This window comes from Amblyomma americanum, chromosome 11, assembly GCF_052857255.1.
Source record: "Amblyomma americanum isolate KBUSLIRL-KWMA chromosome 11, ASM5285725v1, whole genome shotgun sequence".
NCBI lineage: Eukaryota > Metazoa > Arthropoda > Arachnida > Ixodida > Ixodidae > Amblyomma > Amblyomma americanum.
In genome coordinates, this window is record NC_135507.1 from 27,428,946 (window position 1) to 27,454,273 (window position 25,328).

General features: G+C 47.7%; 1 pseudogene; it reads left to right on the plus strand.

Annotated features, from left to right (window-relative positions):
* Window positions 1–24,882: 24,882 nt before the first annotated feature.
* On the plus strand, window positions 24,883–25,018 carry LOC144111697 (U2 spliceosomal RNA; annotated as a pseudogene).
* The last annotated feature ends 310 nt before the right edge of the window (window positions 25,019–25,328 follow it).

A 25,328-nucleotide genomic window follows, 5' to 3' on the forward strand; every position in this document is an offset into this window, starting at 1 on the left:
ATTCGGTATTCGGAAGTTCCGAACATTCGCACGCCCCTAAGCAGAAGAGATCATCTCTCCATGTATATTATACTACAAGAGTGATGACGCGCAGCAAAGGACAGCGCCCTCTTCGTACATGGGGACGTTGGACGCGGGGTACGGGGGGTCGAAGCAAGGATTCGCATCTAGTCAAGACCTAAGCGCCATAGGTATAATCGGCGCAATATTGGACATGTATCGAGAAAGTTTGGCCCTACAAAGGACCAGCGTAAAACCATCCATATCTAACGTTGAACCGATTACATGCGCTTCTTGGGGAGCAGTGAAAACAGAGAGGTGGGAGGTTCCGGATTTCCTTCTGACTGGTACGTAAAGATGAGCTGACGGTAAGCGTTACGAATCGTCTAAAAAAGACATCGTAGGATGTGGAGGAGTACCGTTGGCTTCAAACTATAGCGGAACGCGCCTTATCGCGTCTGTCCGACATGTCTGTCGGAATGATAATTCCATTGTTTCGCAGAGTGCGAAATCGAGCGGTGTGGCGGTAAACGTGCCACTTGAACTTCGTGCTCTGGTATCAGGGCGCCGCAACAGACTGGCTCTGACTACTTGAGCAGCGCTCTTAAACAGACTACACTCCCTCCTCCCCTCTCGTTGTTATTCTTCTGTCTTTACTTACCGCTTCAAACCAATTTCAACAGAATTCGCTCAAGAGGAGACACACAAATGTTTTCTGGACTGTTGATACGTCAGAATTCACTGAAAGGGAGCACAGAAGAGGTGTGTGTTGCTCTCTTATGTCTGTTTGCTCTATCGCGTGCGGAAAAAAAAATGGGATTGCACTCAAGTCTACTACCCGCCGCGGTGGCTCAGTGGTGAGGGCGCTAAGCTACTCATATGGAGTTCACGGGTTCGAACCCAACCGCGGCGACTGCGTTTTTGTGGAGGCAAAACGCTAAGGCGCCCCCCCGTTGCGCGGCGGTTAAGTGGTGCGCCACTGCATAGGCGGGTATCCATGATGGATGCATGAATGGACGGATGGAAGATGGAAGCGCGTCCCCTTTTAAACGGGGTGGTGGCACTTGCCATCATGCTCGGCTTCTTTCTTTATTTTGAATTAACTGCGGTATGAATTGGTCTTAAAATTCGCCAATTTCTTGAAATACGTTTGCAGTCTAACACTTCTTGCCTTTGAGCCGCCGCGGTAGCTGAGTGGTTATGGCGCTCGGCTGCCGGCCCAAAAGACGCGGGTTCGATCCCGGCCGCTGCGGTCGAATTTCGATGGAGGCGAAATTCTAGAGGCCCGTGTGCTGTGCGATGTCAGTGCACGTTAAAGAACCCCAGGTGGTCGAAATTTCCCGAGCCCTTCGTTACGGTCTCTCTCATAGCCTGAGTCGCTTTGGGATGTTAAACCCCCATAAACCAAACCAAACCAAACTTCTTGCCCTTCGTCATCTCTGCTTTTTAGCCATCAATCTTCCAATCGCTTTTTGCCAACTTCCACGGCATATTTATTGACACTGTTATCACGGTTATCTCTAAACCCGAGGGCCTCAGGGAGAGTGACTGTGCCTGCACCGACATCCGGATGGATACCATCACATTCAAGTATGAAGTGTTCAATTGTTTCGGCAGATTTACCGCACACAGCACATATGTCACCTTCTTCATTAAATTTCTTTTTGTAGCTGCGCGTCATAAGACACCCTGACCTAGCTTCAAAGAGGAGGGCACTGCCTCTTGAGTTGCCATAAAACGATTCCTTCATGATCAGCCTTTTCCAGCATCGATATAGTTCCACACTGTGCTTCCTCCCATTGAATTAATACAGTTTTTACCTTCCGCGTTTTTTACCTGTTGTTCAATGCTCCTTCCTAGTCCTTGTGTCCTGCATACTTAGTGGCTAGTTCTTCACCACCATTTTGAGTCAATGATCTTTCTGTACAGGTAGTTAAATACCTTAGCTGCCCACCTGTTATCGTCCAATTTCATCAGGCGTTCTTCGTATAGTATTTTACTCTGAGCTTCCCGTGCTTCGAACGATGCCCAGCCCATATCCCTTTGTACTGCCTCATCTGTAGTTTTCCAGTGGGCACCTGGGGCCTAATCTTCCAACAGCTCTCTGATTTACTTCCAATCGCGACTGAACTTTTGCCCTTAAGTACAGAACCGCGTTCCCGAAAGTAAGCCCCGGCACATTATTCCTTTCCAAATACCTCGAAGTAGTTCGTATTTGTTGTGACCCCATAATGGCCTACGTTTAATTCCTGACATATCTTCGCCCTTTTGCCCTAAAAGTCCGATCATGCTTTTCCGTGTATATCTGCCCTTCGCGTACCCACACCCCGAGATATTTGTATTCGGCCACTCGGGGTATCTCATGGCCTTGCCTCGTAAGCACCTGATTAGTTGTATCGTCTGTCTGTCTGTCTGTTGTTGCCAGGAAGAAAGAAATGAAAGTGCACAGGCCTGCTCACTGGCTCAAGCCATTGAAAACCATCACACCTGATTTAGTCGCGCTAAAATTTAAACCTAGAGTGTCTGTCTCCTTCGTCTCCACAACAATTAACCTCAGTTTGTAAATCTTCCTGCCAATGTGCTAACAGTACAATATCGTCCGCATACATTAAACCTGGGAGCTGTTGCTCAACGACCTTTCCGCCTTATCTGTACGACAGATTATTAACATATTTTGCTTTCTTGTAGCCTTCTTTCCATAGTTATCATATAAAGCGTGAACAGCAGCGGTGATAAAGGACAATTTGACTTAATCCTTTGCGTACCTCGTCAGTTCTCGTAATCTTTATTTCTTCCCACACACTAAACAATTTCTCACCCATAAGGTTGCAAATCAGCTGTCCCCAGACGAACACCCTTTTGGGTGCTAAAAAGGGTGCTGATCTCTGCACCCCTCAGGAAGGGTGCACGGCGTTTAAGTTTACAGGGCGCGCATCAGTCCAAGGCTTTTGCTTCATGGGTGTATCAATGTGGAGCACCCTTCCAACATGCATTCGTAGAGGTGGTACGGAAAAATAGTACCCTTTAACGAGGGTGCAACCATTACACCCTCTAAAGTATCATGAAGTGCACCCTTCCTTAAGGGTGCGGATCTCTGTACCCTTTTTTAGCACCGAACGATTGGAAATGGGTGTTCGTCTGGGGACACCTGATTTACACCCTTAATAGTGAGAATTTTTTTAGTGTGCACGTAATTTCAAGAGCAACCCAGGCTGCTCTTCCCGAGCGACCTCTCACCACCAATTATTGACTGCCACCTGCCAAGGTGAGCAGGTCATGATGTTGTCACAAGGTCAAGTGACCTCTCTCGACCAATCAGCGAGAAAACATTTCTCTTAGTAGCGTTAAGTCTTGTCTTTTTGTTCACATGAAGTCCTGCACGCACCGACACCGCTTTTAGTGCCCCTATTTCGTTCAGGTTTCGGTTGAGTTTCCTTATTTGCCCTGTCATTAAAGCGCCGTTCTGCAGCAGCAGTACATGGTCCCAGATGACCGTACTGGCGAGCCCAGTTTAGTCATACTCATACTACTGATGCACGCGGGAGAAAAAAAAATAATCATGGCGTGGAGTGTCATGTTGAATATAAGCTGTCAGCTTCGTCCAAATTCTCCATTTGTGGGACTGACCGAGGTATCTTGATACACGCGTTCAAGCATATGGCTGCTCTGCTCTATTCACTTCCCTGAAACCCTTTTCGCTCTCTTCAGCACCAGTCCTGCCCCTCTACGCGATTTCAACGCCTTCTAGTTGTTTTTTTCTCAACCAAGTTCCTGCAAATGCGAACCGACTAGCTCAGACAAGAGTCGTGCTCAGTAATAATAATAATAATAATAATTGGTTTTTGGGGAATGGAAATGGCGCAGTATCTGTCTCATGTATCGTTGGACATCTGAACCGCGCCGTAAGGGAAGGGTAAAGGAGGGAGTGAAAGAAGAAAGGAAGAATGAGGTGCCGTAGTGGAGGGCTCCGGAATTATTTCGACCACCTGGGGATCTTTAACGTGCACACGGGCGCCTTAGCGTTTTTCCTCCATAAAAACGCAGCCGCCGCAGTTTTTACGGAGGAAAAACGCTAAGGCGCCCGTGTGCTGGGCGATGTCAGTGAAACCCTCATTCCGTTGAACAAAAAACCCGCCATTGCTAAATCTATGAAAGCGGCGAGGTGCCAGTAAGCCCCCGAGAAATGTTATAGAAGCCCTCATAAGTATATATGGGCTCCAGCCAGCAGAAGATTATGGCTGCTTGGGACGCTTCAGCTGGCTAAGTAGCACAGTTAATAGCCCAATATTGGAAATGTACTGCAAAAGCTGGCCTTGCAAAGGACAAGTGTGGAACCAGTACTTTCGAATATTGGGCCAATCATCTATGCTGCTTGGGATCCGGCTTTGCTTCTGTCTGGCAGACATGACGAAAGAATGAGACGAGTATATAGCTCAGCGCTCCTATCACCACCAGATAACACTCCTAATTTCTATTGTTCGAAAGCAGCCTTTACGTAACTTTCACATGGACCTGCAGACTGAAACAGGAAAGTGGGAGATGTGATACGATCTATAATGGGGACTTCTCAGAATTCTCAGAACCTCTGGCGTCGAAATTTCTTGTGAACGTCGTATCGGTGTCCATATTAGCGGACCATTTAATTGTACTGTAACACGTTACTAACTTAGTACTAGTACTAGCACTTAGCACTAACGTTACTAAGTAATCCTAAGTAACAAAGGTTTTCCATGCTTATACAGAGAAATACACGTGCCGTGCGGTTAGAAGCCGAGATAAAGAATATATAAAAAAACAAGATTAAGAGGGATTAAAAGTACTTTTAAACAAAACCCAGAACACGGAAAGAAAATGTTAGCTATATGTACATGCATCTTACGCAGCAGGATTGATACCACACTGAACAAAATTCAACGGGACAGCTTCAGCAGTTCGACTTCCCTCTCCGACAGTGACGATGAAACGTTGCTAATACACTTATCGGTTGTGGCAGTTCTAATCGTGATCGCTTCGATTATCTATCTTTATGTTTTCTTAGTTGACTGGGCTTATAGCTGAAGTCCTCTCGAATAGAGGCCTACAATCTTTGCAACTATGGCACTGTATCACCAAATTCCCGGATGATTAATTAGTCCACACTTGTAGTCGTGCTTAAGCCTTTTGTTCACACATCTATTTGCCCCAAGTACTGCATTCCACAGGTCGAGGTTGTGCACAACTATCCGTTGTTTACACAATGGGCGTGCATTTTTAAGAATTTCTGAGTTTGGCTCAACGTCCTATACTGCCTCTTCAATCATAACTCATTTTTTGTTTAGACAGAAAAAAAGAGATTGAAGCAGCATGCTACGTTTGGTGGAGCACTTCAATTTCAATAATTACTTTCGGGAAGCTTCTCTTTCTCGTTCGCATTTGCTACCAGGTTTTATGCGTCACATTCAGTGCACTCGGTTTGATCTTGATGCTCTCTTTGTAGATGCAGATAAGCTTTACACGCGTTTATACAGCACTGTGTGTTTTGTTTGTTTGTTTGTTTGTTTGTTTTTCAATTCTGACATGCCCACAAAAAGGGAGCACCGTTGTGAGTGTCCGTTATGTATCCTTATTATGTTACAATAAACGCAAGGTAGCCGACATAAGGCAGTATAATATAGAGATAATCGAGCATGCTCTAAATAACGGAGGGCCTAAATGCGGTGAAGAGGACACTAGGCATAGGTAAAAGCCAGATGTATGTTCAAAGAGACAAAGACGGCAATGTCATTAGCAATATGGGTAAAATAGTTACAGTATCCGAAGAGTTCTACACAAATTTATACAGTAGACAATGTAATCAGAACGTTAATGAGAGAGACAGTAGCGCACTACACGGGGACATCCCACCAGTAACGAAAGAGGAAGTAAAGAAAGGCTTAGTAGCAATGTAAAGGGTGAAAGTAGCTGGTGAGGATCAGGTAACAGCAGATCTCTTGAAGAATGCAGGGGAGATTGTGTTAGAAAAACTAGTCACCCTCTATACGCAATGCCTTATGACCTCGAGCGTACCAGAAGCTTGGAAGAACGCAAACATTATCTTAATTCAATAGAAAGGAGACGTCAAGGACTTGAAAAATTACAGACCGATGAGCTTACTGTCCGCTGCTTACAAGGTATTTACTAAGGTAATCGCTAATAGAGTCCGGACAGTCAGACTTGATTCAACCAAATGATCAGGCATGATTTCGTAAAGGATACTCGACAATATACCACATTCACACTATCAATAAGGTGATAAAGAAATGCGCAGAATATAATCAACCCTTATACGTTGCCTTTATTGATTACGAGAAAGCATTTCACCACGTGGAAACCTCGGCAGTCACTCAGGCATTGCGGAATAAATCTCTATAAGGGTCTTATGTGACAATACTGGAAGTTATTTATAATGATGGCAAAGGTACCATAGTCCTCCATAAAGTCAGCAATAAAATTCCAATAAGGAAGGGTATCAGGCAGGGAGGCATGATCTCGCCAATGATATACACCGCCTGTTTACAGGAGGTGTTCCGAGGCCTGGATTGGGAACCGTTGGGGGAAAGCGTTTAAGAGGAATACCTAAGTAATTTGCGATTCACTGATGACATTGCCTTGCTAAGTCACTCAGGATGTCAACTGCAAAGAATGATCAATAAGTTAGACAGCAGAGCAGAACGGTGGGTCTAAATATTAGCATGCAGAAAACCAAAGTAATGTTCAACAGTCTCGCAAGGGAACAGCAGTTCAGATTTGGTAGTGAGGTGCTTGCTGGAAGTGGTAAGGGATACGTCTACTTGCGGCACGTATTGACCGCTGATCCAGATCATGAGAGGGAAATAACTAGAAGAATAAGAATGGGGTGGAGCGCGCATGGCAGGTTCTCTCAGATCATGAATGGTAGTTTACGAATATCCCTCAAGAGAAAAGTGTACAACAGCTGTATCTTACCGGTACTCGCCTATGGGACAAAAACATGGAGGCTGACGAAAACGGTTCAGCTCAAGTTAAGGACAACTGAGCGACCTATATATGGAAAGAAAAATGATAGGTGTAACATTAAGAGACCGGAAGCGGGCAGAGTGGGTGAGGGAACAAACGCGTGTTAATGACATCCTAGTCGAAATCAAGAGGAAGAAATGAGATTGGGCAGGGCATGTAATGCGAAGGCAAGATAACCGCTGGTCCTTAAGGGTAACGGAGTGGATTCCAAGAGAAGGCAAGCGTAGCTGGGGCGTAGCAGCCAACCATCAGTTAGGTTGGCTGATGAGATTAAGAAGTTGGCGGGGATATAGTGGTAAGCTGTCAAAGGAAAGGGTTAATTGCAGAGACTGTGGACAGTCTCCTGCCCTGCAGTGGGCGTTGTGAGGCTGACTATATTGTTGTTGCATGGAGTGACTTCTCCTGAATTCGCTAGCAGCGGGCGGTGAAATCAGGTGAACCAACCTAGTGCATTGTGAGTGGCGATAAGAAGGCACTCGACAACCAGAGGCTGACGCCTCCAACCTAGCGCCCCCGGTTCTGACAAGCCATGGAAGCGCCGTGCTTTGGATAGGACAAGGAGTGCTTTACAGATATTTCTCTCAGGTCCGTTCTTGTCTAGTCGCGGTTTAATATGGTGTTTCTTCACTCATACAAGTCCTCACGTAGGCCAAAGACATGAAGACCACACCGCCCTGCAGTTATATATACTTTTACCCATGGTGCAATCGCGCGGAGTGTCAACGTTGATTGGACAAGCGTGAGGTGAACGGAGAGGGGTCGGTGAAGACTTGCAAAAGAAAAAAAAGAGAGAGAGAAACGGGACAGAGGCGCGACGGAGAAAGGAGGAAGAAAAAAAAAAAGGCGCGGAACTTTCGGAATGAAAGCGGGCGGCAATCGTTGCCACGCGATATGTCCCGAGACGTCCTCTTACCCGCGCCGGGTGGGAAAACACAGAGATGGAGAAAAGGCGGGAAGCAGCCCATCTCACTCGCTCACACGCGCTTGTGCTTGGGCGAGGGTAGGGAGTAAGCGCGTGCCCGTCGACTCGACGCGCGATACCGAAGGAATTGAAATGGCGAGAGCGTCGCGGCCAGCAAGCATCTCTCCTCACCGCCTTCTTTCCCCGAGTCGCCCTCTCTTTGACCGCCGTCCTGATAGGAGGCTGCGCAGCCATATTTATCGCCGAGAGTTCCGGAGTCAGAGGGACGTAGAGGCCGGCCAAGCAAGAAACCTTCGGCCTCATCTCGTTGGTGCCGCCGTGCTGTAGGAGCAGCGGCCCAGCGACAACTTCGGCAGCACACTCCTGAGAGGGCGGCGTTTTGCTCCGTTCACCAAAAGCGGTAAGCTTGCGCATTAGTTGTCACCGGTTTCTCTGCGCCAGAGTTGAGAGAGTTAGATAGTTTAAGAAGAAAACGAAAACTGAAACGTAGGATAGGCAATGCTGAAACACGCGGCATGTAAGTACACTTCATCGAAGGCTGCTGTAAACCTGCAGCACCACTGCTGCGGCGATTACGCATAGAACTAACCAGGAACTTAGAAACACGATATAGAGTTTCGCCACTTGTCTTGTGCGGATGGCCACTTAAGAAGAGAGGAGGAGGTCAGCCGCTGATTAGAAAAATCTCCGTCTGCCCACGGCGACGTCAAGGGACGCTTACAAGCGGATGGCAAAGGTTCCGGAACTCGCTAACGCGTCTCTTAAGCAAGTCCGTTTCTGTGGTTTGACTACCCACGCACTTCTCTTAGGCTAACTTGACAAGGTTAAACTGGCGTTCACTATTAAGATCGGCCAGCCTCGCCCACCAAAGGATCGCTCAACTTTCTCTTACGTAAAAAAAAAGAAACTATTCCTTTTATTCGGAATCCCGGCGGCATCCGATTATGCCTTGGTTCAAAAGATTTGGTTTAGTGAGAAAACTCTCCACTTCAAGGCGGATTTCTGGAAGCCCTCTGCTGTCAGTGAAAGCATCGATAACTGACTCGCGCCAGATAAGTCGTCGTATTTGCACGGGGCGTTTTCTCTCACCCTGCTGATTCGCGATCGATTAAACTTAGTGCATGCGAGTGGGATTAGGATCTATTGCTTTCATCTAATCAGTATTGTTTCGTACAATGCCTTTTTTATTCCAGAAATTGTAGTTCTGCGAGTGCGTTTAGCGCATATCAGGCGAGGTAATGAGCATTCTTTCTTGTTCCCGGCTGAAGCATGCTTCAGCCGAGAACAACACAGCCACGCCAGCCAGCCAGCCACGTTCAGCCATGCACTTACAGGATGTCTTCACGAGCAACATTCTCACTGAATGCCTTAGCTATGGCGACGGGAATAGTATAGCATTTGTGGGGATTACCTCATCCCCAGCGGAAAGTCTCAGCGGTGGCTGCTTCGAAGCAAGTTCTCTTCCGTGCGTTGAGATCCAAGTCTGAGCTTACTTGTCGCCTCTAGTTACAACTGGTTGAGTCACACCTATGCGTGCAGTGCCCGCCGTCTCCCGCCCGCAGGAGGAAATAATATAATTCCTCACTCTCGCTTGCAAGTTGTAACACGCATCTGCGGTACAGCTTAGCGTAGCCAGCGGCTCAAGGCCAGGCTTCTAGCTGGGCCTGCCGGCGCCGGCATGACTAGGGAGGTGGACACCGTAGTCTGAGCTTCAACTTGCTCCTGGAGCGTCGAAAAGAACCCTTAGAGAATGTTTAGAAACGAGAGTAATGTTCCATAGCCACTTTGCATCCTGGTACAGCACATTCTCTGCTCTTCCCCACATTGAAATATGCAGCTGTGCTGGTCATTCCTGCGCCATTGCAGTTCGTTAGGGGCACGAACAAATCGTTAATGGCTTCATCTCGATGCAGGAACCAAGAATACAAGATGCGTCTCAGTATTGTAACTCCTAGACACTCGGCCCACAAGTTATTGTCATGAACTGACCGCAAGGCGGCGTGGAAGCCATCCTTCGCTACAAGTTAGTGTAGGCCTGCACATGTAAGCTTACCGTACCGTGCGTGGCATTACCGTTCACAGTAAACACACCGCAGACATGATAAGCTAATAGACATCGTGTGGGAGCCAGGGGTCGCCGCTGTTTGCAAGAGAATGAGCAAGCGCACGCGATAACATTCCAGGTCCTTCCGTAGGGCGTGCCTTAGCGCCTGTGCTCCGGAGCTGCCTAGCAGCTCTTGCACGTGACAGAAAAAGAAATTGGCGGTGGTTTATCTCTGGTTAAACCTGGAGTGGCGCGATAGCTACAGCTGGCCGAGTGGAACTAGCTCAGTTGATTTGCAAAGCCAGTCTTTCGCCGATGCGTTTCGCTGGGCGTCCCTTCTTCATCTTCGTCCCACTTGACACAGAGCATGCGCACAGCTGTGGCGGCTCGGATTCGCCGGCGCGGCGCGCCACCGGCAGCAGCAGCTGCTCCGAACCACGTGATCAGCCACGGCGCCGCGCCGCCGGCAGCTGCTCCGCACCACGTGACCAACCACGTGACACCGTGGCGGCGCCGCCACGCTGAAGGATCGAAATGCTACCGTGATGTAGCTGTCGCAACAAAAAGCAGTTTTGCGCGGCTGTGTCGTAACTACGCAATGTGATGCCCCTCACTCCCCAGTAATGCTGGATGCCGTGATCAAAACATTTCCCTAAATTACTCCCCAAATTCCCAACCTTGCCTCTTGCTTCTAAGGAGCAGCTTGAATAATAATAATAATAATAATAATAATAATAATAATAATAATAATAATAATAATAATAATAATTGGTTTTTGGGGAAAGGAAATGGCACAGTATCTGTCTCCTATATCGTTGGACACCTGAACCGCGCCGTATGGGAAGGGAAAGGGAGGGAGTGAAAGAAGAAAGGAAGAAATAGGTGCCGTAGTGGAGGGCTCCGGAATGATTTCGACCACCTGGGGATCTTTAACGTGCACTGACATCGCACAGCACACGGGAGCCTTTAGCGTTTTTCCTCCATAAAAACGCAGCCGCCGCGGTCGGGTTCGAACCCGAGAACTCCGGATCAGTAGTCGAGCGCCCTAACCACTGAACCACCGCGGCGGGTGGAGCAGCTTGAAAACTTTTGAACTCCGTAGAAATTCCCCTCGCGACAAACTTTTTCCTTGAGGTTCCCTAGAAAAGGGCATATCCTTCGAATTGACCATCACTGTCGCTCCTTAATGAAGAGCACACACTATGCAGAGCGCCCCTAACGATGAATTGCAAACGGCGATTCGGAGCACCTCTCCAAATCCGCGAAGGTGCAAGATGTCTAGGGAGTCTAGGGACCATACAATGGAGAGAGAGGTCTATCCCCGACCATAGAGGCAAGGCATTACACCCTTTCATCTAGCACTCCCTGCTGCCACTCCGCCTCTACGGCTCGCCGCCATGGCCCAGAGAGTTGTTTCGGAACGTCATAAATCAATTAACCGTTTATTGTTTGTTGTCCATTAAGAATAAACTTGCGGCACGTTGGAAAACGTAATGAACAAGGAGATAAGCCATGGCCCAGAGTGTTGTTTCGGAACGTCATAAATCAATTAACCGTTTATTGTTTGTTGTCCATTAAGAATAAACTTGCGGCACGTTGGAAAACGTAATGAACAAGGAGATAAGCCATGGCCCAGAATGTTGCTTCGGAACGTCATAAATCCATTAATCGTTTATTGTTTGTCGTCCATTAAGAATAAACTTGCGGCACGTTGGAAAACGTAATGAACAAGGAGATAAGCATAAAATAGATGGAACGCCCTCATTTCTGCAGGTTTTAAGTGATTCATTGCCCCCCCATGCGCACATGCGCGTATTGTATACTGCTGCGGTTTACTCGAAGTTTAACGTCCAGAGAACGCAGGAACAGGCCGATTCGTAGCTTAGCTGCGGAAAGAGATTAGTTGGGATTAAGAGCTTAAGAGATTAGGAGCTTAGTTAGAGCTTAGTTAAGAGATCAAGAGCTTAGTTGCGGACCTGCCACCGCTGGGAAGTGTCGCATCACTTAACTGCTGCAAAACAACGCCAGGAGGAGTATGAGTACTCCCAGGGATCTATGAATGCAAAATAGAGAATTACCTTCTCCATAAATGAAAATTAGTCCATTATGCTATAGCGTCATGCGGCGGAAATTTAGTGCCCTCTCCAGTTTTCGTCATGAACGATAACCTAGAACCAGGTCATAGGTCTTTCATTTTTTTTTTCGGAGGGGGGGGGGGACCTGTTTTCTTGTTTTAGAGCGCGCAGCAACATATAAGGGATGATGCACTTCTTCATCACTGAGTCCACCCAGCCCACTGATCAGGCCAGCCCATTCGTAAAGTTTCGGCAATAGTTATCAATGTCCTGCGCCTGATGAACGCTAGGACATTAGCACGCCACTGCGACTTGTTTTGTGAGGAGATCGACAATAGCAATTCTTTCGATTACCGCCGCACGTGGGAAGGGGGGGGGGGGGGGGGCGTCGTCGCGTCACTGCGTCTGAAAGATTTGCGAGCTTCGATAGTTCCAGACAAGAAAGAGCACAGGTACTCTAGAAAGTGCTGCTCCAAGAGCAGGTGACTCGATAGCAGCCGTACCCTCGTGACCGTTGTTCTAAAGCAGTATCCAGGCGCTCGGGCTATTTTTTTTTTTTATCTCCGCACTGCCGGAAGAGGGCTGTGGTTCGTCAAGCACAGGACGCGCACCGTTGATTCGGGGATTTTCAAGTTTCACTTCTGGTCGCAGTCGGCTTTCTTTTTTCTAGGCAGCCAACCTGATATGGTTTATCTCTTTTTTTTTTCTTCGTTCTTGTCGGTGGCAGCAGAACACGGCTACAGCTCAACGGTCTATTACGAAATTCCGAGCATGAACGCCAGTATAGCGAAACTTTCACTCGGCACTTCAGCAGGGCTGCGTAAACACAGTCGCAGTGATATAGATAGGATCGCTCTTCTCTCTGCAGGGGCTAATTGGCTACAGGCGTTCGGTATAGGTAAACACGAGGACTTTGATTCGATCCCGGGACCGGCGGCCGCATTACAATGGACGCGAAAGACAAGGGTGCGTCCTTACGCTGTGATTGATTTCTTTGCACGGAGAATGGTGCAAAGGTAATTCTGTTGTTTAGTCAGCCCGATTCGTGAACTGTGTGAGGGTTCAGCTACGACCCCTCTCACGACAGTCACTGTGCGCTCCTGAGCATTAAATCATGTCGCATTTTTAAGAACCGTTATAAATTAATCTATTTTGGGACGTTATTTTTGAAAGACGTTGCCAACTCCCCTCAGTCACTGTCCCACTCAATCGCACACACTTAGTCACTCACTCAGCCCTCAATCATTGACTCACACATACTCGCCCCCACACACACACACACACACACACACACACACACACACACACACACACACACACACACACACACACACACACACACACACACACACACACACACACACACACACACACACACACACACACACTCCCTCACTCATTCACTCACACGTACTCACTCGACCACCCACTCACACACACATACTCACTCGCCCACTCACTCACACACACAAACTCGCCTACTCGCCCACTCACACACACACACATACTCACTCGCCCACTCACTCACAAGTACTCACTCGCCCACTCACTCGCCTACTCGCCCACTCACACACACACATACTCACTCGCCCACTCACACACACATACTCACTCGCCCACTCACACACACATACTCACTCGCCCACTCTCACACACACGTGCTCACTTCCCGCTCACTCACTCGTACACACACTCCCCCACTCAATCACTCGTGCACACACATATTCACACCCTACTCACACAAACGCGCGCGCCTGCACACACTTAGCCCGTCATTCTCTCGACTTCTCTGAAAGGTACAACGGAATCCCCGGCTCGCAAAAATCGTCCCGTCCAGCGGTGGCTGTGCCAAAAAAAAAAAGATACAAAAACAAAGCAACGACACAGCGGGGTGATGGTCCCGACTGCAGAACGCGGGAACTGCCGGGGCAAAGGAAGCCTCCAATTGCCTCTTCGCATGCGCAGTCGTGGAAGGAAACAGCGTCACTGCTTGGACGCGTTGGCGGGGCTGGCTGCAAGCCTCGAAAGCTGACGCATGCTGTCGGGAGCAAAAGCGGCGCGCGTACCACGCGAGGTTGACGGGCTCATTGCTCTTGCGAACACTTTTGCCGCGTTCGCCAAAAGAGGGAGCCGTGCATCAAAACGCGCGAGCTGACGCGCCTCCACACAAAAATGCTCACTTTGTCGCCTTAGCGTTTTTCCTCCATAAAAACGCAGCCGCCGCGGTCGGGTTCGAACCCGGGAACTCCGACTACTGATCCGGAGTTCCCGGGTTCGAACCCGACCGCGGCGGCTGCGTTTTTATGGAGGAAAAACGCTAAGGTGCCCGTGTGCTGTGCGATGTCAGTGCACGTTAAAGATCCCCAGGTGGTCGAAATTATTCCGGAGCCCTACACTACGGTACCTAATTCTTCCTTTCTTCTTTCACTCCCTCTCTTATCCCTTCCCTTACGGCGCGGTTCAGGTGTCCAACGATATATGAGACAGATACTGCGCCATTTCCTTTCTCTAAAAAACCAATTATTATTAGACTGTCTCGGCGGGAGGGGCTCTAAGAATTAAAGAGGCGCGGCAGTGCAGTCTTCAGTCTAGCTCCCGGCAGTACGTCGGAAGACGTTCACTTTGAATTCACTGGCGCACCGCATATATAATTGGTTTTGGGGGGAAAGGAAATGGCGCAGTATCTGTCTCATATATCGTTAAACACCTGAACCACGCCGTAAGGGAAGGAATAAAGGAGGGAGTGAAAGAAGAAAGGAAGAGAGAGGTGCCGTAGTGGAGGGCTCCGGAATAATTTCGACCACCTGGGGATCTTTAACGTGCACTGACATCGCACAGCACACGGGCGCCTTAGCGTTTTTCCTCCATAAAAAACGCAGCCGCCGCGGTCGGGTTCGAACCCGGGAACTCCGGATCAGTAGTCGAGCGCCCTAACCACTGAGCCACCGCTGCGGACCGCATCAATAAACGGCGTTCATGTGAACAAAAAGAAAAGAATAAAACACGTAGGGGGCGACGACCATAAGCGCTGATCACGTACCATTACCAAGGTAGATGTAAAGTGGTAAAAGAAAGAAGAAAGAAAGAAAGAAAGAAAGAAAGACAGTAGAGCAAGGTTCCTTCAAGGTAGGGTTTTTCAAACAGAACCACCATTGAACGGCAGTTGCAGAAGTGCTGCTCTCGCGATGTTTTTTTTTTTTTTCATCTGAGGTGACCACGAGAGATTGCTGTCTATCAGAACACCTGGAAATCGCGGTGGTCGTACATTAGGTAGTGAATGGCCACCTTGTAGGAGTGGATATCGAGTCATCGCTTTTATTGTAAAAGCCACGGCAACACACTTTTCTGGGGAGAGGCGAAGAGCTCAGGGGGCCAGTGACATCGAAATGTGCAGTAACGATCTATGAAGGCGTTGCTTGGTAATATGGCGTGAACGTGACGCGTTCCAGATGCAAATATCATCTGCATACATCGTTATGCGTACTCCTTGAGGAAGGTTTCGTGTTATGTGTATAAGGGCAGTGGGTCACTCCACGCCAAACGCCCCAGAAGTTGCGCTCTGCCATCTCCAATTTGTTAAAAAAATTCACGGAAACTTATCCTATTGTCCGTAATCAAAGCCTGAAATACTTTTGCTGCGAAAAAATTATTCGTGAGGTGAATAATAATAATAACTGGTTTTTGGGGAAAGGAAATGGCGCAGTATCTGTCTCATATATCGTTGGACACCTGAACCGCGCCGTAAGGGAAGGGATGAAGGAGGGAGTGAACGAATAAAGGAAGGAGAGGTGCCGTAGTGGAGGGCTCCGGAATCATTGCGACCACCTGGGGATCTTTAACGTGCACTGACATCGCACAGCACACGGGCGCCTTAGCGTTCTTCCGCCAGTTTGAATATTCAGAACAGGCGAGAAACCATGCACTGCTCAATAACTCTTTAAAAAGTTGAAATTTTTAGAGAAAACTTTACACTGTTTGCCATAGAGATTTGCACATATTCTGGCTTTCGATTTAATTCAGAGCATGCAATTTGATACGGCGCAAGTATTTAAAAAAAAATCGAAATAAGATATGAAAATGTTTTTGTTTTGTTTTAAATATCAACTTGCTCTCGGAAATTCGGAAATAGCCGTTTTTCTTCTCTAGATGTCTAGTACGTATAACCAATGTTAAAGGTGATGAAACTGCGTACATCGAAGTAAAAAAAAAAGACCAATGTTGCAAACAAGAGCGTTTTCAGCCAAAAAAACGGTCCTTAATTTGACCCTGGCGTGGTTCAAGTAAATATACAAGCACTACTAGTTACGTACAACGATTTATTGCCTTTCATTTCTGAAATTTTCATCGAGTTAATTTTTGTCTAAAGCGAGAAATAATGTTTGAGGATAAGCTCTCGCGCCGCAAGCCGCGTCTTCCCTTAACGCCTCTTCACCGCAGAACACGGCACCTGGCATGGCATGACACTTAAGGACAGATAACCAGCTTAGTTTGCCTTCGCTTGCTGTCGCGCATTTTTAGGGCTGGAGCTAAAGAATATATCACGTGACATTCGGTGGGTGGTATGGGGAACTTGCGCTGAAGCTTGCGGTGCCGATTGCAGCGCCATAACACACTGCCTAGCGAGAAGAGCAAGCAGTTTTGGGCAGTACTCTTCGTACTTTTCCGCGCCACCTTCAGGCGCTTATTGGCGTGAGCCTCCGCGCTCTGTCGAAGGCGCACGTGCCGTGCGTCAGCTATCTGGGCTACGCCGAGAGAAGCTAGGCAATGAATGCTGTCAGCCAAACGCGGGTATCTAATTGCGCAGAATGTGTTCTCGCGTTTGCAGCGGCCCAAGCGGCTGACAAAAGCAGTTTTGAGTCACCGAATGGAACGATTGCGGTGCCACCTTGGCAGCGCAGGTTCCCCATAAACGAGGTCGTTTTCGTCTTCGAAGTTTGAACCGACCCGCTTTGGTGCGGGGCGGCCAAGAGAAGAAAAACGAGAGTATTCAGCGTGCTGTCTCACATGGACCACGAGGAGGCAACGACCAGCAGGCGTATCACAAGTGCTTTATTTATATCCGAATAACATCGCGGAGAGCGCGCGCCGCTCAGCGCACGTGATGGTGCGAAGTGCACACACCTCCCCGGCGAGTAACGCGGGACGCGCTGGCGGCGAACGCGCCGTGCTCGTGAGTAGGTGCGTCGCCCGCATGAAGGTGCTTCTGCAGCACAACCGCTCGTCTACAGTTGCCGCTGGAGCATAACTTGCACCGATTAAATCAAATACAACCAAGACATCACATCGGAAACAACCGGGCATGAACCTCCGACGGCCACAAGGGTTCAGGTACCACGAGGTGCTGTTGCGCGTCGCGGATTGTTTCAACACCGGATCGTTCTGGTCATTTCCAAATCGGTGTCTCACAAGCTCAGCTGACCCGCCGCGGTGGCTCAGTGGTTAGGGCGCTGAACTACTGATCTGGAGTTCCCGGGTTCCAACCCGACCGCGGCGGCTGCGTTTTTATGGAGGAAAAACGCTAAGGCGCCCGTGTGCTGTGCGATGTCAGCGCACGTTAAAGATCCCCAGGTGGTCGATATTATTCCGGAGCCCTCCACTACGGCACCTCTTCCTTCCTTCTTTCACTCCCTCCTTCATCCCTTCCCTTACGGCGCGGTTCAGGTGTCCAACGATATATGAGACAGATACTGCGCCATTTCCTTTCCCCCAAAAACCAATTATTATTAACTCACAAGCTCTTATGCTGGTGCTTACATCTGTAATGGCGTTGACAAGAATGACTTACTGTGACACGACCACACCGAACGACTAGCTCACTGGGGCACGTGTCGTCCCGGCAGCGTTAAGAAAATCTTTTCCCACGAATACCTGTTCGACTAATCAACGTTCTCATGCGTGCATGCTGTGAAAATCTGATTTAAGAACAAGAACTATACATTTCTTCTGGCCACAGTGTGGACAGTGTCGTGCGCTGCGGTGCAGAGGCGTTAAGACATGACGCTAGTCGCCGCGCGGGAGTCCAACTAATAATAATAATAATTGGTTTTTGGTGGAAAGGAAATGGCGCAGTATCTGTCTCATATATCGTTGGACACCTGAACCGCGCCGTAAGGGAAGGGATAAAGGAGGGAGTGAAATAAGAGAGGAACAAATAGGTCCGTAGTGGAGGGCTCCGGAATAATTTCGACCACCTGGGGATCTTTAACGTGCACTGACATCGCACAGCACACGGGCGCCTTAGCGTTTTTCCTCCATAAAAACGCAGCCGCCGCGGTCGGGTTCGAACCCGGGAACTCCGGATCAGTAGTCGAGCGCCCTAACCACTGAGCCACCGCGGCGGGGCGGGAGTCCAACTTCAAAATTCTTTTCTTGCTTGAAAAAAAATTACCTGGATAAAAATTTCCGAAATGAAAGGCAATAAATTGTTCTACGCAACCCGTTATTGTTTTTCTTGGAACACCTCAGGGTGACATTAACGAGCGTTTTTGGCTCAAAACGCACTTTTTTGCAACTTTAGTATTCATTTTTTACTTCGATGTACGCAGTTTCATCACCTGTTACATCTGTTATAGGTACTAGAAATCTAGAGAAGCAAAACCGTTCTTTTCTAATTTCAGACAGCAAGTTGATATTTAAAGCCCAAAAACATTTTCGTATTTTCTTTGAACTTTAAAAAGTACTTACGCTGTATAAAGCGGCATGCTCTGAAATATATCGACAGCCAGAATCTCTGAAAATGTCAATAGAAAACTGCGAAGCGTTTTCTAAAAATTGGAATTTTTTTACGAAATACTTAGCAGTTTAAAACGGCCTTGAGCCTCCCTTTCTGAATAAACAGCTGATTCATTCATTCATTCATTCATTCATTCATTCATCCAGTGTTAGCGGTGGCATAACTTACACGCCACGCGGACCCAACCCGCCAGCACAAGACACTTAATGCTCCTGCGCAGCGACCGCGAGGCCTCCCGCATCCGGCTCACGAGGTGAGCGCCGAACGGAACAACGCCTGGGGGGGTTGCTTTAGAGCCACGCTGACTGGGGATCGGCTGCACATCCATTCTGAAGCCTGTCTAAACACAGACCCCGTGACCCAAGACATTCGACTCCGTGCCACATAAACCACGCGTTCACGAGGGCTGCCCGCGCCCGTACTCCGAACTCCTAAATTTCTCAAGCCTCGGCACCACGCGGGCAACGGGCGAGACCCTCCCAGAAGAACGTGATCCGCCGGCAAGGCTGCTGCGGAGAACAAGCACCAAGCTTCGGCAGACGAACGAGAGACGCCGACGAAACAAGACGCGTCAGCACGGTCCTCCCGGCTCTGCATATCCTTCGAACCCATTACGTATTAATGAACCAGTTCGTTTTACCCTTGTATCCTTAAGCTCAAATAAGCCAGTTTGCTTTTAATCGAGAAGAATCCGGCCGCTTCTTCACTGACAGCAGCAGTGCCTGGTTTCTCGCATTTTCTAAACATTCAAACTGCGCTCACCTCAGGAGTAACTTTTTTTCGGCAGAAATATTTCAGGCTTTGATTACGCACGTTGGGATAAGTTTCCGTGAATTTTTTTTAACAAATCGGAGATGGTCGAGCGCACCGTCTGGGGCGTTTGGCTTGGAATGACCCAGAAGTCATGCTAATGCCCATATATCTCCTTCGCTTTATAAAACTGCCTCCGGTATATCTCAGGCGCTCCCTGAAGCATTGCCGATCCGGTCAACTCTTTGCGCTCCATCGAAATGCAACCTCCTAGACCGGGATCGAATCCGCGTCTCTCGGGTCAGCAGCCGATCATGCCCTTATAAAAATGGTCTATAGACAGTCTACAGACAGAGAGAGAGAGAGAAAGACGAACGGAATAATAATAATAATAATAATAATAATAATAATAATAATAATAATAATAATAATAATTATTATTATTATTATTATTATTATTATTATTATTATTATTATTATTATTATTATTATTATTATTATTATTATTATTATTATTATTATTATTGGGTATTGGGGAAAGGAAATGGCGCAGTATCTGTCTCATATATCATTGGACACCTGAACCGCGCCGTAAAGAAAGGGATAAAGGAGGAAGTGAAAGAAGAAAGGAAGAACGTGGTGCTGTAGTGGAGGGCTCCGGAATAATTTCGACCACCTGGGGATCTTCAACGTGCACTGACATCGCACAGCACACAGGCGCCTTAGCGTTTTTCCTCCATAAAAACGCAGCCGCCGCGGTCGAGTTCGAACCCGAGAACTCCGAACCCGACCGCGGCGGCTGCGTTTTTATGGAGGAAAAACGCTAAGAACCGAAAGGCAGGGAGGATAACTAGGCGACGCCCGGTATGCTACCCTACACGTGGGAGGGAGAACGGAGACATATAGAAAGGGGAAATAGCAAAGGGAGATCACTTTTCCTCATGTCCGTTGGCCATTACTTGCAGGGTGTCTGTCTATAGACTTCTTATAGACTCTATTACCCTCCTATAGGTATTTATTTTTGTCTGATCATAGTCTATAGACCGTAAGCAAAAGTCTACTAAAAGTGTACGGCCATCAATCTATAGGCTGTCTATAGACTGTCTATAGCATTTAATTGTCTTGCGTATAGCTATTCTCTGGATCTGTCAGTAGACTGTTTATAGACTTATATAAAAATGTCCACGGACAGTCTATAGACTGTCTAAAAATTTTGTAAGGGCACCATAACCACTGCGGTGCCGCGGCGGTTTGAATTAATTGAAAAAAAAAGATGGTTCATTGAAGCGTGTCATGCTTTGCGCATTAATGCAGTTTGCAAAGCTGTTCTACTAGCGTGACATACCGTATACCTCGCTGTCTTTAAAAAAAGTGTACATTGGACAGACAGGGCGGTTTATCAGTCCGCCTGCGAAAAGCATGCACGGTTTTTGAAAGGGGCTGTATGCTCGAGGTTTATCTGCGCATTGTAGATCACGGCAATGCGCTCCATGTTTCGGGGGCGTAAAGGTCATCGGATCGGCTACGCTTAAGATAACGCGTGGGATGTTGAAAATGCACTTTGGGGGAAACCAAATGGAGACTTGCGGGATTGTGCCTCGCGTAAACGTGATTCTCCTCTCCGACGTCAATCAACGGTTACAAAGCAAGCCCGACGTGCTGTTGTGTGCGCACGTGCGTGCGTGCGCTTGAAACTTCTGGATTCCGCAAACTGTCTACTGTACAGTTTGGTCTACTGTTAAAGGGAACATGCGATCGCGTGTCGTTGGCTTTCCGCGAGGCGCTGCTGCGGAAAGCCGGAATGAATGCGGCGCTGATTTTGGTCCGCAGTTTTTTTAGCATTCTGTCCCCGTGCATGGATCTCATTTGTCTCACCCACAACGCATCGATTACCTCTTCCCGCCGCGGTGGCTCAGTGGTTAGGGCGCTCGACTACTGATCCGGAGTTCCCGGGTTCGAACCCGACCGCGGTGGCTGCGTTTTTATGGAGGAAAAACGCTAAGGCGCCCGTGTGCTGTGCGATGTCAGTGCACGTTAAAGATCCCCAGGTGGTCGAAATTATTCCGGAGCCCTCCACTACGGCACCTCCTTCTTCCCTTCTTCTTCCACTCCCTCCCTTGTCCTTTCCCTTACGGCGCGGTTCAGGTGTCCAACGATATATGTGACAGATACTGCGCCATTTCCTTTCCCCCAAAACTAATTATTATTATTATTATTATTATTATTATTATTATTATTATTATTATTATTATTATTATTATTATTATTATTATTATTATTATTATTATTATTATTATTATTATTATTATTATCGCTGCTGAATTGGCTTTTTCCATTCTGTGGTCGCGTTTCGTGCGAAATACGCAACATTTTCTCTGGGCTAGATTGTCCACGATTCCTACAGACAGTCTACAGACAATGTATGGATTTATGGCGATACGTTTTGGTAGAATTCTTTTTATAGACGATCTATAGACTACGAATAAACAAAAGGAAATATCTACAGGTAGGCTATAGAGTCTATAAGAACTCTATAGAGAATGAAAGGAATTTCAATGAGAGGAACGGAGGAGAGGCAAGAAGTCTATAGATCATTTTTATTAGGGTAGTATATTGCGTTGAAAGAACCGAAGTGGCCTAAACCAATTCGCTCTTCCCCAGTGGCGTTTCATATTTTATTATTATTATTATTATTATTATTATTATTATTATTATTATTATTATTATTATTATTATTATTATTATTAGTAGTAGTAGTAGTAGTAGTAGTAGTAGTAGTAGTAGTAGTAGTTTATTAAAAAACGTGAAGGAAAATAATGTTGCCGGCGCCGCGGCAATTGCTATCTAATATCTTGAGTACCCGAGCTGCAGCCGGCGGAGGTGAACCGGAGCTGAGATTAGGAGGCGATAGAAAGTACCCAGTAAAGAGTATCTTGGAAGAGACGGCTGCCTGTCCAGAAGTCAATCCTTCCCTCTAGACCTGCAGTGCTTCTCCAGAGGTACTCATGGGCCTTCAACGTCCAGTCGTGGGCGGTGCCACAAAACCGAGCAGATGCGCAGCTCCTTCTGCGAGATACGACGGCGTGTGTTCGCTGACCGCTGAAACAGGCCCGGCCAGCGGTGCCGTGTGCTTTAATAGGCGAGCGCAAATGAGCCGTGTGTCAGGCTTTACAAGGCTCCACTAAGAACGTTGCTGTATCGCGCAGCCAGCTGCTGGAGTTCACGCTTTCTCTTTTTAAGTTCTTGTATCGTTCAATGCGGCCAGGCGTGCGAGTTCGAAGTTACTCGGGCCTAACACTGTGTGCGATGTTGATTAAATTTGGTCTAATAATAAGCTTTATCTCATTCAGCGTCACCAAAAAAGTACTAGTACAATTTATTAACGAACCACTGGAAATATTTTAGCCCCGGAATTCATTCATTCCCAAGGCGTTCAGGGATACTATGCAGTAAAAAAAATCGGTATTCTTTATAATTTTTCATGTGTGAGGAAAATACAGCTATAGCAGACACCAAAAGTAAGAAAATTAGTGCTGAGCAACTTTTTTTCTACCCGCCGCGGTGGCTCAGTGGTTAGGGCGCTCGGCTACTGATCCGGAGTTCCCGGGTTCGAACCCGACCGCGGCGGCTGCGTTTTTATGGAGGAAAAACGCTAAGGCGCCCGTGTGCTGTGCGATGTCAGTGCACGTTAAAGATCCCCAGGTGGTCGAAATTATTCCGGAGCCCTCCACTACGGCACCTCTCTCTTCCTTTCTTCTTTCACTCCCTCCTTTATCCCTTACCTTACGGCGCGGTTCAGGTGTCCAACGATAAATGAGACAGATAATGATTTAATAGTCGTGCTCAGACCCTTTATGTCCGGGCCTGAGAACAGTCCAGGCTCACAGCTTCGAGCCCGAGCCCGCCACGGGCCCTGCGAGACCGCACAAAACAGCACTTGGCGTTGCTGCAACCTTTCGTGGCTACCTGTCCAAAAAAGAATCCTAAAAATCCTTTCGCATATTTATAAGATGTTCTCACGTATTGTTAACTACTTAGATTGTGTCTTCTTTCCTTTTACTATTCTACGCCGGGTGACGCTGCAATATCGCAGGTTCTCGACCCCCGCTCCTTTTGGCCTCCAAAGGTCTCGGACAGGCGCCTTCCGCCTCCAGCGCCCTTAGCGGCAAAGGCGCAACACTTGTGCCCTATAGCTGAGCTCCATTCACATTTGACGATAAGGACCTGATACTCAAAGGCTTTGCGGTGCCTGTGTGACAGGAAATTTTTTTGGGGGGGAAAGGAAATGGCGCAGTATCTGTCTCACATCTCGGCGGACACCTGAACCGCGCCGTAAGGGAAGGCATAAAAGATGGACTGAGAGAAGAAAGGAAAAAAAGAGGTGCCGTAAGATTAATAATAATAATAATAATAATAATAATAATAATAATAATAATAATAATTCGTTTTGGGGGAAAGGAAATGGCGCAGTATCTCTCTCACATATCGGCGGACACCTGAACCGCGTCTCAAGGGAAGGCATAAAGGATGGACTTAGACAAGAAATGAAGAAAGAGGTGCCGCAGTGGAGGGCTCCGGAATAATTTCGACCACTTGGGGATATTAACCGTGCACTAACATTGTCAGTGACTGGCCGGCACGCTCAGTTGATGTTGTCAGAGTTTTGCAGTAAAAGTACATCTTAGGAGCCCCGCTACGCGGGCGTTTGCACAGGGGCGAGATCGGAGAGGCCGTAAGTGTCACTGCGCAACTTTTCTAGTGCCAACAATGCAGAAAGAGCATGGGGACAGGAAGTTTGCGCGCTGTGTAGTGGAGTGCTTGCAGGATCGCGACAGGGCATATCTAATCAGTCACCAAGCGTCTGTTTCCAAAGAGATGATTTACGCGGACCTGTGTAAATACGAGGCACTATTTGTCGATAACTATCGCTGAGCACACACGACTAACGGAAGCTCGAGGAGTTTCGCACAATAATGTTCCTGTAGTGGCGACCATATTATGACATGATTTACTCGAACTCCATTTGTGTATTTTTTTCTTCACTTTTTTATTTCCCCATGCTTTACACTGGAAAGGCGATCTCATATTGTGCTTGCTTTCCACCTGCACGGACGATTAAGACTGTATTCGTACCTAAAGCAGCCCGTGGTGGTTAAATTTTATAAACACATAAAAACGCAAAACGCGGGCAGCTTTGACAGTTAAGCTCACGCGACAGTGAGAACGTTTCTGGCTTTTTTTCTTCGCCAGCCTTGCGTAACAGTCTCTGAGCCTTGCTTACCTGTAGTGCTGAACGCTAAGAAAGAAAAAAATACTAGAAAAATATACTAGGTAGAGCGACTGAATATCTGATACGGGTCCCATTTGAACCCAACATATTAAACTTATTTTTGGAAATGTGGCGGTGTGCTTGAAGGTTGCTTCACTCCCGCCACCGGTTGGCCCGGTATTGCACTGCCTCCGGGATCGGCCTGGGTCATTATTCCGCGCGTCTTTTCTATCCTTTCTTTCTATCCCCTCTTTCAACTCTCCTTCTATCTGCACGTGGTAGCGATTGTGGCTCAGCTTGAGCCAGTGGGCAGGCCTTTCCTTTTCATTCCCCCTGGCAACAATAATAATAATAATAATTGGTTTTTTGGGGGGAAAGGAAATGGCGCAGTATCTGTCTCATATATCGTTGGACACCTGAACCGCGCCGTAAGGGAAGGGATATGGAGGGAGTGAAAGAAGAAAGGAAGAATGAGGTGCCGTAGTGGAGGGCTCCGGAATAATCTCGACCACCTGGGGATC